Here is a 14,491-nt window from a genome sequence, read left to right on the forward strand (position 1 = left end):
GACCATTGTAGCTATTTCTAGGAATCCTGACGCAAGCCATCATGCACCTAGTTACATCATGGCAGCCCGACTCATCTACGTCTAGATATTTTGAGTGTATAATTTATCCTCTCATGTTAGAAAGCAAACCCATGCGGGTGTTGGGGAATTGGTTTACCCTATCGTATTGGAGAGCATGGTTGGTCCCCAGGGGGTGTAATTCCTAGGATAAGTCCTAGAAAGGGTGCGATCTTTATTTGAAGTGCAAGAATGATCAATTGTTTTAAGCATGCAGTCGAGCTAAGTTGTGAATAACTTCTAAATTCTTCTTTGAAAAACTAGTGAAACGAACAAAAACTTAGCTGTAAGGTAGGAACTGCATAACAACTAGATAGTCCTCGGCTTGCGAAGTGGTGTCCCTATAAACTTGATGTGTAAATTAGAGCAACCTAAAATAGCTTAATTCTAATCACGTTTATCAGCAAGTGCACGTTTTATAGATGGTATAGATGTGCAAGTACAGAGTCGAATCCCACAAGGAACGGTAATTTAACTCAAAAACTAACTACTTAACACACAAGTGAAATTGAAAATATTATTGAGCAAGAAAATTAAAGGAAATATTGGTTATGAAGATTAATACTAAAAGATAAAATTTCTGAAAGTTTAAGAAACTAAATAAAGCAATAACAATAAAACTTAAGAACAAACAAGACGTTAAGGGCTAAGGCATCCAATTTCACCAATAACAATCCTATTCCGATTCTTAGCTATCAACTATCCAATTAACAACTCCTATGTTGATGATTAAGTTTCCCAACTCTATAATCCGGTCATAATGTATGCATCAAATTATATTCTTCTAAGAAGCAACCTAGCATGGTGTATGCCTAGAATTCACAACTTGAAGTTCCCTAAGTACAATGGAAACTTTTATACAACCATACAAAACCTAGAACATGGTAGGGCTGGGCACGGGCCTGGTCGGCCCAATTTTGAAAGTATCGAACCAGACACAGGATTAAAAGAAACGGGCCGGGCCGGGGTAGGTACAAAAAATTTTAATATAGGAGCTAGACCTAACCTGGCCCGTTTGAAACGGGTTGGTTCGGGCCAGGTCCATAGGTCTTTTTTTTTTCTCTTCTTCTTTAGCTCTCTCGATTGTTCCAGCAATTTGAGCTTGAGCCTAGCCACACTAGTAGCTTCGGTTGGAGCCGCTAACCCTAACACACAAATTGAACCAGAGAGACGTCGTTTTCTTCACAGATCCAAGACCTCCACCTTCACCATTACAAATTACACCAATTGATGAATAAAAACAAAATCTTACATACCCAGAAGCAGATTTTCCTAAAAGCACTTATTATGCAATCACAACCCAAAAGCCTTAAATTCCCAAATCAGAAACCCACATAATTCCTAAATCAATCGAAAGGCTTATGCAAAAATCCTAAACTCCTAAATCAGAAACCCTAATTCATAAATTACCTAGGGATTTGCAGGATGATGGTGGTATTCTCGATTACGTAGATGATGTGGTGGTGGTCGGAATTCATGATTGGGAGGACCGGTGGAGAGTCAGGAGATGATGCCACGATGGTGATGATGGCTGGCTGCTGTGATGTCGACATAGTCGAGGTCGACTCAGTTGTTATGGGTGTGAGAGAGAACGAGAACGTGTGGAGAGTCGATGGACGAAGATGGGAGCATGTGCTCGAGATTAAGGTCTAAGACGAAAGAGAAAAGGAGATTCCAGGAGGAGAGATCGAGGGAGGAGAAAGTCACAGCTCGCTGCGAGTACTCCAGTTGGGAATTCGAAGGAAATGAAGTCTATCGGCATTGAGGAGAGTAGATGGTGGTGGTTGTGTTGAGGAGAGCAAATCCGGTGTCGGAGTCGGGATAGAGACCTCGAGGTTGAGGCTCAAATTCTATAGAGGGGAGAGTTGAGTGAAATGAATTGGGTCTGACATTTGAAAACAAGAGAGAGAGGGTGATAGATATAATAGATGGTAGAGATTTAATAAAGTAGGAAATTAACAGTTAGGGCCGGGGGCTGTTTTCTCCAATTTGTAGAACCGCCCCGCCCCAATATTTACTTAGACCCGCTGCGTCCCACCCCGTCCCACCCTATTTTGTATTTAGAATTTTTGGACCTGCCCTGTACCCTCTCCGAACAACATGGATCCACCTTAACCCGCGGGTCTAGGACCTATTTGCCCACACCTAGAACATGTTGTATGCTTCTAGTAAATTGTGATCTCAAATTCATGATTCGAACAAGAACATAACATGGGTGTATGCCTATGAACTTGCAACAAACATTTATTAATTCAGCCAAGTGATGGCCAATCGTCAAGAACGAAAGAACAAACGAATTAAGCCCAAAATTTGAGATTCATCATAACGAAAATTTTCTTGGATAATCAAATAGCTAAAACACAAAATATTCTTGTTATGGCTACATTGTAGTGTTAGCAAAAGAATTTAGAAACGCATGGTCATGGAAAACATAATTAAAGATAAGAAAAACATAAGAAACCATTGAACCAAAGGAAAATTTTGCGCTCCTCAAGCTACCGAACTCTTGTGTGCCTTTTTCTCCCTTTTCTGCATTTTTTTTCTTTTCCTTTTTCCCCCCCTTCAAGTTTGCAGCCGTTCTCCCCTTTATTCCCCTACTTTGTGGCAACAACTGCTTGGAACAAAACAGTTCAATCCTTTCCCACCCACCACCCTCCCTCCCCCCAATTTTTAAATTTTTTTGTTTTTGCTTTTCATCTCCACCCTCCACTCGTATTTTGATGAGGATTAAGTGCATTATTGGGCCTAAAAGGGCAGCTCATATTTCTCCATCACACTGGTCAGACTAATTTACTTGTTGGGCTTTAAATCTCCAACTCAAATGAACTGCACAGATTTGGCCCAAATCACTTGAAATGCAAAGTTAACCGAACCTGGAAATCCCAACAGTAGTTACTAAGACAATCATAATTCATTACAGGAATATCGGATTGATATGATTCCAACTCCATTTGAAAGAAGACTTCTATATCTTTTCATTCATATATGGTGTGCAATGAGGTTCCTCTGGATGAATAAATGGCAGCCCATCAAAGTCGCTGGACTGAAACTCCCATATCCCAGATTTTCCAAATTGTGTCACCTCCATGTCGTAGGCATCACTTTGATATCCTGTGATCTTCTTTTGAATGTTTACAGACGGTTTTTAGGCTCTCAAAACTCCTCTTTTTAGCCTCAAAATCCCTTTCTTTGCAATTAATCCTACAAAATAAGAAAACCACAAGTAAACTACTACTAAAGGATGAAAACTATACATAATCCAAGTACTAAGGTGATAAAAACTTGTATAAATATGAGTCTATCAAGTACCCCAAACTTAAATTTTGCCAGTCCTCTAGCTAAACAAAACAAAAGAAAATCAAACTAAAACTCAAAGCAATCCTTCCAACAATGGCACCCTCAGGAAATTCAACTCATAAACATGATCAATACGATCTCAACAAGTATTAAAGATTTTCAAATCAAACAATTAACAAATTTTCTGAAATCGACTCAGCATCCTTGAAGTGTGTGAGCATTAACCATTTTTAACACAACTTTTCATGATCTAGATGTGTATATGCAAATTAGCTCAACTCCAATTCCTCATAGGGTATACACTCATTCACTCATATTTGTAGGTTGATGTGTTTCGCTCAAGTGATCTCATTAAACATGTTGCCATATACTTGCTTGTCCACCTAACTTGGTATCAATATCAAATAACTACTTAGATCAAAAGTCTTTCATAGGGTTCTATTGAGGCTAAGAGTTAATTGGCTAACAAAGAAGGGTAAGAAAAACACAAAATCTAGATGACTTGTAGAGCTTACAATTACTTTGAAAAAAGAAGTAATAATCTAAAAGATATATGAAGCACTTCTACTCTATGCAGAGACTATTTTTCATTTGGTCTGATCTTTGAAACACTCAATTCATTTTCTTGTAGTAACAACAACGTACTTTTTTAATTTTTTTTTAAACATGAAAAATGAGAAAGATTGAAATTACAATATTCGACCCTAACAACTACTCTACAAGCTCTTTAGACAGGTAGGATTTTTGTTTTTGTTTAGTTTTATTTTTTTTATTTTTTTTTAACAAGGGTAGGTAGAAATATTTAGGTTAAAGAAACAAGAAAGGTTCACATTAAAGGCTCAACAAGGCTAACTAGGGAAAATCTTAATAATGGTTGGCTTGAAAGGCTCAAACGAAAGAAACAAATGCCTTATCACTTCCAAGTTTGTTACATGAATTGATGAGTGTATCAACAGGTTTAAGACAAGTTCTAGAGATACAAATAAAATGAGAACATTCCCACAAGAATAAATGAGAATTGCACATAATTGTTCAATCTTGAATAGGCTCAAATGCTCACAAGGGTTAAACAAGTCTCACAAAAAGGAAAACAACCGAAAAGTTCAACAAAACTTTAGTTTTAATGAAAAATGACAAAAAAAGGTGTAGTGAATAGTACTAGGGAAAGATAAAAATATGATTTTTTGTTAAAAATGAACAGTATCAGTAGTGTTTTGTTAAAACTCCCCTCACAAAATCCACATATAAGTCTCTATATCATGAAACCGTCATATTAACATGGTTAATGTGCTCAAGAATTTTCAAGGAAAGTCATGTCAATTAGTGACAGTAAGTGAATAATCTGTAGACCATAATTAATACTCATCAATCTCATATCAATCATACAATGTACTTAATTCCAATTCTCATCATAGGTGTTGGAAGAAACATAAAAATAAAAAAATAAAAAAAAAACCATTTTTTTTATAAATAAAATTAAAGTACTTGACCAGACTACATGGCCACTTGAGCAACATAACACATACTACTTTTTGCTAAAGCAGAAGAAAAACCACCGCTTGAGCAACCTAATTTTTTAAATTTTTTGACAATTCTTAAAACAAAAGCAATGAAAACACAAAAATTAAAGTTCCCACCCCCAAACTTAAATGAAATATTGTCCTCAATGTTTGCAAAAACTAATACACGCAATACATTCACCAAAGCAAAGAAATGGAAAGACCACATAAAGAAAAAAAAATTGAAAAAGAAAATAGAAATTGCAAATATAGGATTTAGAACTCCCTTTAATGAAGTATTGAAGTCGACAAATCACCCATTCACTTCCACTTACTAGCATAAGCACATGGCAAATATCTGCAAATATTAGATAAACAGTTAAAACATGATAGAAGTATCAAAAACACAAAACAAAAATAAACTAAAAGAAAAGGAACGAAAACACCTAGTTGGGTTGCCTTCCAACAAGCGCTATGTCTAACATCTTCAGCCAAACGGACGACCCCCAAACTTAAATGGAGACACCAGGGCACTTATCAAGATATAAAGCTTCAAAAATTTCATGCGTTGCATCCTCCCAGTTAAGCTTCAGTCTTTGTCCATTCACTTTGAACGTGGATCCATCCTTGGGATTATGAATTTCAGCTGCACCATGAGGAAAAACATGTTGTACTAAGAAAGGACCAGACCAATGGGATTTGGGTTTACCTGGAAAAAGGCGGAGTCTAGAGTTATAGAGCAACATTTTCTGACCCGGAAATAATTCTTTTCGAACAATTAACTTATCATGATAAGCCTTCATTTGATCCTTGTATATCTTTGCATTCTCATAGGCTTCATTTTGCAGTTCTAGTTCATTCAACTAAAGCTGTCTTGCTCCAGCCTTGTTTAAATCAAAATTCAGCCGCTTGATAGCGCACAAAGCTCTATGCTCCAACTCCACCGGAAGGTGACAAGCTTTCCCATAGACAAGTCGATAAGGAGACATGCCTATGTGGGTCTTATATATAGTTCTATACGCCTACAAAGCATCATTCAAATGAACAAACCAATCTTTCCTTGTAGTGTTGATCGTCTTTTCCAAAATTCTCTTGATTTCTCTATTTGAAACCTCAACTTGACCACTTGTTTGAGGATGATAAGATGTAGACACCTTATGGGTTATGTTGTACTTTTTCATGAGAACTTCAAAAGGCTTGTTACAGAAATGAGTGCCTCTGTCACTGATAATGGCTCTAGGAGTCCTAAATTGAAGAAATATGATGCCTTTGAGGAAAGACAAAACAACTTTATGATCATTGGTTCGAGTTAACCCACTTAGAAACATAGTCAACTCCCACCAATATATACTGATAATCGTAAGAGCTTGGGAAGGGTCCCATGAAATCAATACACCACACATTAAATAACTCAACCTCTAAAATGTTGTTGAGTGGCATCAAGTTTGGGTGTGAAATATTTCCCATCCTTTGGCAGCGATCACATCTCTTGCAAAAATCATATGCATTTTTCAACAAAGAAGGCCAAAAGAATCCGTATTGCAGTACCTTAGTAGTAGTTTTCTTAGCCTCGAAATGTCCTCCACTTGCATAGCTATATTAGCAAGTAAGCACACTCTGCTGTTCTTCCTCGGGAATGTATCTCTAAATAATTTGATACGGACAATGCTTGAACAAATATGGATCGTCCCAAAAATAATGCTTGGCCATAGATTGAAGTTTCTTTCTGTCTTGACGATTACTCATTCCAGAAAATTCTCTGGTAGCCAAGTGATTCACAATATCAGCAAACCAAGGAAAATTTGTTTCAAAAATTGCAAAGAGTTGTTCGTCCAAAAAACTCTCATTCAACGGTAACTCCGCTTCATCATCTCTCAAAGCTGAAACTAACTGAGAAAGATGATCTGCAACTAAATTCTCTGACCCTTTCTTATCTTGAATCTCTAAGTCAAATTCTTGCAACAAAAGAACCCACAGATTAACCTGGGTTTAGCCTATTTCTTGGTAAGCAAATACTTGGGAGCTGCATGATCAGAAAATTCAATTACCTTAGAACCAATCAAATAAGACCTGAATTTCTCCAATGCAAAAACCACAACTAGCAACTCATTTTCAGTGGTCGAATAATTCAATTGAGCATCGTTAAGGGTCCTGCTTGCATAATAAATAACATGGGGTCGCTTGCCAACTCTGTGCCCTAAAACTGCTCTTACTACATAATCAAAAGCATCACACATTAGTTTAAAAGGAAGACTCCAATATGGAGTCATCATAATAGGAGCAGAAGTTAAAAGATTTTTAAGATAGTTAAAAGCATGCAAACACTCATTATTAAAATCAAAGGTGGCATCTTTAGCAAGAAGATCACATAGAGGCTTCAATATCTTAGAGAAATCTTTGATAAATCGACGATAGAAGCAGCATGCCCCAAGAAAGATATAACTGCTTTGACCGAAGTTGGCGGTAGAAGCTTAGCAATTAAATCAATTTTCCCTTTATCCACTTCAATACCTCTACTGGAAACCACTTGTCTCAATACTATGCCTTGTTGAACAATGAAATGACATTTCTCCCAATTCAAGACCAAATTGGACTCTTCATATCTTTCTAGAACCTGAGATAGATGATCGAGGCAATAATTAAATGAAGAATCAAATACTAAAATTTCATCCATGAATACCTCGATAAATCTCTCCACCATATTAGAAAAGATGGCCAACATACACCTCTGAAAAGTAGCAGGGGCATTGCATAACCCAAACGACATTCTCCGATAAGCAAAAGTGCCAAAAGGGCAAGTGAAGGTAGTCTTCTTTTGATCATCTGGAGCAATAGGAATTTGATTGTACTCGGAGTAACCATCTAGAAAGCAATAGTGACTATGCCCTGCCAATCCCTCCAACATTTAATCAATGAAAGACATAGGAAAGTGATCATTGCGTGTTGAATCGTTCAGCTTCCGGTAATCAGTACAAACTCACCACCCCGTTGTCAACCTCATAGGTATCAACTCATTGTTTTCATTTTTTACCATTGTTATACTACTTCTCTTTGGTACCACCAAAATTGTACTCACCCATTTTGAATCTGAAATAGGATAGATAATCCCAACCTCAAGTAATTTAAGAACTTTTTTTCTTTCCACTTCTTTCATATTTGGATTGAGCTGTCTTTGATGATCACTAGTTGGCTTAGCGTCATCTTTAAGAAAGATGCGATCATACACATGGAAAGGCTAATGCATTTTATATCCGCTATAGTCCAACCCAAAGTCATCTTGTGCTCTCTCAACACCCTTAAAAGCTTTTCTTCTTTTACCTTAGTCAACTTTAGAAGCAATAATAACTGGCAATGTTTCTGATTCACCAAGGTAGGCATACTTCAAGTGTTCAGGTAGTTGCTTGAGTTCCAACTTTGGAGGTTTCTTGATTAACTGAACAAGAATGCTGAAAATGAAAGGAAGTTCCTCAAAAACATGGTGACCTTGGACATGATTACCTGGAACTTGGTGCATACTTTTAACCACAACAAGTACTAGTAATGTGTCAAGTGCAACTTGCATTTCATAAAGTTCACTTTCCAATTCGTACTTATCACAGTTTTGAGTAAGACATGTCTCCAATGCATCTAAGGAACTAGTAAGATTGAACAATTTTTGTACCTCACGATCAATGGTGTCTACACGAAAACAATCATATACCTTCCCCGGTTACTTCATGGCATCAAAAATTCTGAATTCAATTGTTTCCCCTGAGGCTGTCATTGTTCAAAGACCTTCTTTGACATCGATCTTAGTCCTGAATGTAGCCATGAATAGCCTTCCTAAAATAATCAGAATCTTTTTCTCAAGCATCGAAACAACTCCATATCAAGCATGATAAAATCCGCTAGTAGGATAAAGTGATCAACTTGAACAAGAACATCTTCTAGAATTCTCCTCGAATATTTTACTGATCGATCTGTAAGTTATAAGACTACTAAAGTAGGTTGAAGCTCTCCCAAACCTAGTTGTTCATACACTGAAAAGGCATTAGTTTCACACTAGCCCAGCTTTTTTAAACGTATGATTAACAACAATAAAAGAGATAGTAAAACTCCCTGGATCTTTTATTTTCATTGGAAGCTTCCTTTGTAGTACTGCACTAACTTCTTCAAACAACATCACTTTCTCATCTTCCTTGAACTTCTTCTTGTTAGTGTATAAATCTTTCAAAAAATTTTGCATAAGAAGGAATTTGCTTGATTGCATCAAGGAGAGGAATGTTGAACTCCACCTTCTTAAATTGTTCAAGGATGTCTAACATTTGCTTGTTCTTTTTCAAATTCACTAGCCTTTGAGGATATGAAACTGGAGGCTTGTAAACTCTTTCAACAACTTTCGGAGTGTACTAAGTGGTTTTGGCATTTGTAGAATCCTTTTTAGGCTTAGAGTGCAACTCTGGAACAACTGGTGATGTATAATCTACTTTAAAGTTTCAAGCTCAGTTTCCTTTTTACAATTTTCTTGCCCAGTGATCTTACCAGTCCTCAAAGTTACTACTTTGGCATGCTCAAACTGTTGATCCCTTGGATTTGGTTGGCTTGGAAATTTTCCACTCTCTCAGGTGTTCATAGACTGAGCATTTTGCCTAACTTGACCCTCTAAAGATTTCAAGGCTGCCTCTATAGTGTTTTGTTGAGTTGTCATGGAGGTCATATTCTGATTAAAATTATAAAATTTAGTCAAAACCTTATTGTTTGCATCATCAGTTCTCTGCATGAATCCTTGCATCATAACTTCAAGTGAAGATGAAGTACAGTTTGGCTTTGTAGGAACCATTTGCATGTTCCCTTGATAAGATCTCGGCTATATTTGCATATTACCCTGATTACATTCTGATTACCATTCCAAGAAAAGTTCGGGTGATTTCTCCACCCCTGATTATAAGTGTTAGAGAACGGTTCATTCTTCGGTTTTCCTTGATATACTTGAAGCTGATTGGCTTGATCAAACGTATTCTCATAATAATATTGAGGACATGCTTCAGTGACATGATCAAACTGAGAACAAATAGAACATACCGACTGCACTTGAAAATTTCCTTGATTTACTAGAGGCTGATTTTGATATTGTTGACTCACTATGCTCATCAAATTAGCCATTTGTTTCCCAAGTGTTTCAACCTTGGCTTCTAACCTGGTATATAAATTGATCTCATACATTCCGGCCTTCTTCATTGGTGCTTTAGTCTTTCGTTTTCCTCTATGAGCTGATTAAATGGCTAAAGTCTCAAACAAGACTATAACATTCGGATAGGACTTCATCATCAGGCCATCTCCACTTTGGTTATCCACTCACTCTTTGTCACTCTCATTAAGTCCATTATAGAAGAACTTAATTTGTAGCCAATCTGCAAAATTGTGGTGATGGCACCTACTCAGAAGCTTTTGATAGCATTCCCATGCTTCAAAAAATGGCTTATCTTTCTCTTGTGAAAATTGCATGATTTATTGCCTCCAAGCATCTGTTTTAGTCTCTAGAAAGAACTTCAAAAGAAAAGCATTTGTGAGCTTAGTGAAACTCTGGATTATTCTTGGCTTCAAATTATGCAACTAATCTTTGGCCTTGTCCCGGAGTGAATAACCAAACGATCTCATCCTGATTTGATCTTGATCTATGGTTGGATGAGTGATTGTGCTTGTAGCTTCAACATAAAGCTTGAGATGATCAAAGGGATCCTCCTGAGTCAACCCATGAAAATTAGGCATCAACGACAACGTGGAAGCATTCAACTGGATACTCAGAGGAGCACCATTCAAAAGAACTAAGCACTGAGGTACGTTAGTGAAATGGGGAACTGAATTAGCCGCCATGGGCTAAGGTATTTCCTGTTCCTCTTCCATGTATTGCGTTTCTTTTTTCCTTCTTAGATTTCACAAAGTACATTAGATCTGTGGGTCAAAAGGAACTGACTCAAGGCTTCGTGAACGCCTTCCATTCATATACCAAAAGGTTATAACGAAAAAGAAAAAATAATATAATAATAATTGATAAATAGAATAAAAATAAAAATCAGAAAACAAACTAATATATACAACAAGTGAAAGTGCAAATACGGAGTCGAATCCCACAAGGAACGGTGATTTAATTCGAAAACTAACCACTTAATGCACAAGTAAAATTGAAAATATTATCGAGCAAGAAAATTAACGGAAATATTGGTTATGAAGATTAATACTAAAAGATAAAATTGCTGAAAGTTTAAGAAAATAAATAAACCAATAACAATAAAACTTAAGAACAAACCGAAAGTTAAGGGCTAAGGCATCCAATTTCACCAATAACAATCCTATTCCGATTCTTAGCTATCAACTATCCAATTAACAACTCCTATGTTGATGATTAAGTTTCCCAACTCTATAATCCGGTCATGATGTATGCATCAAATTATATTCTTCTAAGAAGCAACCTAGCATGGTGTATGCCTAGATTTCATAACTTGAAGTTCCCTAAGTACAATGGAACTTTTATACAACCACACAAAACCTAGAACATGGTGTATGCTTCTAGTAAATTGTGATCTAGAATTCATGATTTGAGCAAGAACATAACATGGGTGTATGCCTATGAACCTGCAATAAACATGTATTAATTCATCCAAGCGATGACCAATTGTCAAGAACGAAAGAACAAGTCATTTAAGCCCAAAATTTGAGATTCATCATAATGGAAATTGTCTTGGATAATCAAATAGCTAAAAACACAAAATATTCTTGTTATGGCAACATTGTAGCCTTAGCAAAAGAATTTAGAAACACATAGCCATGGAAAACATTACTAAAGATAAGAAGAACACGAGAAACTCTTGAACCAAAGGAGAATTTTGCGCTCCTCAAGCTGCCGAACTTTTACGTGCCTTCCTCTCCCTCTTATGCTTTTTTTTTCTTTCCTTTTTCCCCCCTTCAAGTCTGCAACCATTCTCCCTTTTATTCCCCTGTTTTCTAGCAATAGCCACTTTGAACAACACCATTCAATCCGCCAACCTTACCCCCCCCCCCCCCCCCCCCCCCCCCCCACCCCCGCGCGCAAACACCAAATTTTTTTTTTTTTTTTGCTTTTCATCTCCACCCTCCACTTGTATTTTGATGAGGATTAAGTGCATTATTGGGCCTAAAAGGGCAGCTCATATTCTCTCTTTCATACTGGTCAAACTAATTTACTTGTTGGGCTTTAAATCTCCACCTCAAATGAACTGCACAAATTTGGCCCAAATCACTTGAAATGCAAAGTTAATCGAACCTGGAAATTAGAACATCAGTCTTTAAGATGATAATAATTCATTATAGGTTATCGGATTGACATGATTCTAACTCCATTTGAAAGAAACTTCCATATCTTTTCATCCATATATTGTATGCAATGAGGTTCCTCTGGATGAATAAATATCAAAGTCGCTGGACAAAAACTCCCATATCCCAGATTTTCCAAATTGTGTCACCTCCATGTCTTAGGCATCGCTTTGATATCCTATGATCTTCCTTTGAATGTTTATGGACCGTTTTTAGGCTCTTAAAACTCATCTTTTAACCTCAAAATCCCTTTCTTTGCAATTAATCCTACAAAATTAGAAAACCACAAGTAAACTACTACTAAGGGATGAAAACTATACATAATCCAACTACTAAGGTGATAAAAACATGTACAAATATGAATCTATTAGTGTCCGTCGAGCTGCTTAAGTCTTCGAGCTTTTATGTAGCGGGAGATCACGTATGGCACTTCCTCATATTGTAGGCGTTCCATGCTTTTCAATCTCTTTATAGTTCATGGTGGCGAGGGTGTAATTACACTTGCCGCCTACTCTGTTGATCTTGTACGGACCTTCCCAGATGGGATCCATCTTTTTGGAGCCTTCTTTGCGGGCAGTGATGAAGTATTTTCTTAGGACTAAATCTCCGGGGCAGGAACTGCTGGGTCTTCGTCCTTTTGTTGTAGCTGAAGAGGAGCTGTTGCTAGTAGGTTTCAATTTGGGTGATGACATTCTCAAGTTCCTCTTCTACCAGATCTAAATTTATCGCTATCTTTTTTCTGTTTTGCTCGATGTTTGGCAAGTGAAGTGCTGATACTTGGCATGATGACATTGGGAAGAATGAGTGCTTTTGAACCAAAGCCAAGGAGAAAAGAGTCTCACTGATTGCTCTTCGTTTGATTGTGCGATATGCCCATAGACATTCGAGAAGTTCGTGTGGCCATTTTCCCTTCTTGTTTGAAAGAGATTTCTTAAGGTAGTCGAGAATCGTCTTGTTAGATGCTTTGGCCTGCCCATTTCCTTAGGGATACCTTGGCTTGGACATGTGCTGCTTGATGCAATATTTCTGGGAGAATTTCACCAAATCTTTACCTATGAATTGCGAACCGTTGTCTGTGACGATGAATTGAGGGATGACAAATCGACATATGATGTTCCTCCATAATAAGTGCTTTATGTTCATTTGAGTTGTGGTTGTCGTTAGCTTTGTTTCCACCTACTTGATGAAGTAGTCAGTTTCCACGATCATTATGCCTTTGCCCTTAGTTGCCAACTGCATGAACGGCTAATGACTCGTTTGCAGGTGTAGTTCGCTGGCAAGTAGTGTTGGTATTGGCTTGTAATGTTGGTAGTTATTGCACATTTGTAATAACTCCTTAGTGTCTTGATGCATAGTAGGCCAATAGTAGCATACGTCAAGAGCATTATGTGCCAAAGATCGGCTTTTAGAGTGATTTCCACAAATGCCTTCGTGGATTGAACTTAAAACTTTCAGGTCATTAGAAGATGCTGGGCAGCGAAGATGTGGTCCAATGTAGGATATATGGACGAGAATGTCATTCCATGTGTAGTAGCATGCTGCCTTCGTTTGAAGTTTTCTAGACTTCAATCTTTCTGTGGGGAATGTACCATTGATCGGGTAGTCTTAATGGAATCTTGCTACTTCGGAGTTATACTAACTTATGACACCTTAGCTGCCAGCTCCACCTTTATGCTTGGTTTTTCCAGATACTTCACCAGAATAGAGTGTTTGAGTTGATGGTCGAAGGCGGAGCCTAGGCCGGCTAGCTTATCTGCTTGGATGTTGTTTACTTGCTAAACTTGAGTAAGGGTGTAAGTCTGAAACCCCTCAAGCTAGTTTCGTACCTTCTTTAAGTATTACTCTATCTCCAGATGCTTTGATGTGCACACCTTGGTAGTCTGACTGGTGATTAGTTGGGAATCAGAATGAATTATGAGTTTTTTCACTACCAAGTCTTTTGTAATTCAAAACGCCTATTTGTAAAGCCTTGTATTATGCTTTGTCATTTGATGCTTTGAAGTCTAAAGAGTTGCGGATATAATCGACGCGGTGAGGAATTGCAGATTTTAAGTCGACGTGGCGATGAGCTATGAAGTATGACTCTCACGATTGTGAGCCATGATGCAAGGTAGGTGTGGTAAGAAGTCATGGAGCTGGGACCATATTACACGCTGCAGGACGCGATACTCAATTGCTGGTATTGGGCCACTATAGAGTTGAGTTACAGAGTAAGGGTCAGTTGGGGCCGTGTCACACGCAACAGGTGATGGTGCTCAACTGCCGATATAAAATGCTTATCTGTACAATCTTTTAGGGCAACGAGGACA

The sequence above is a fragment of the Pyrus communis genome, chromosome 3 (assembly GCF_041283825.1).
Source record: "Pyrus communis isolate YQ-2024b chromosome 3, ASM4128382v1, whole genome shotgun sequence".
In the NCBI taxonomy this organism is placed as follows: domain Eukaryota; kingdom Viridiplantae; phylum Streptophyta; class Magnoliopsida; order Rosales; family Rosaceae; genus Pyrus; species Pyrus communis.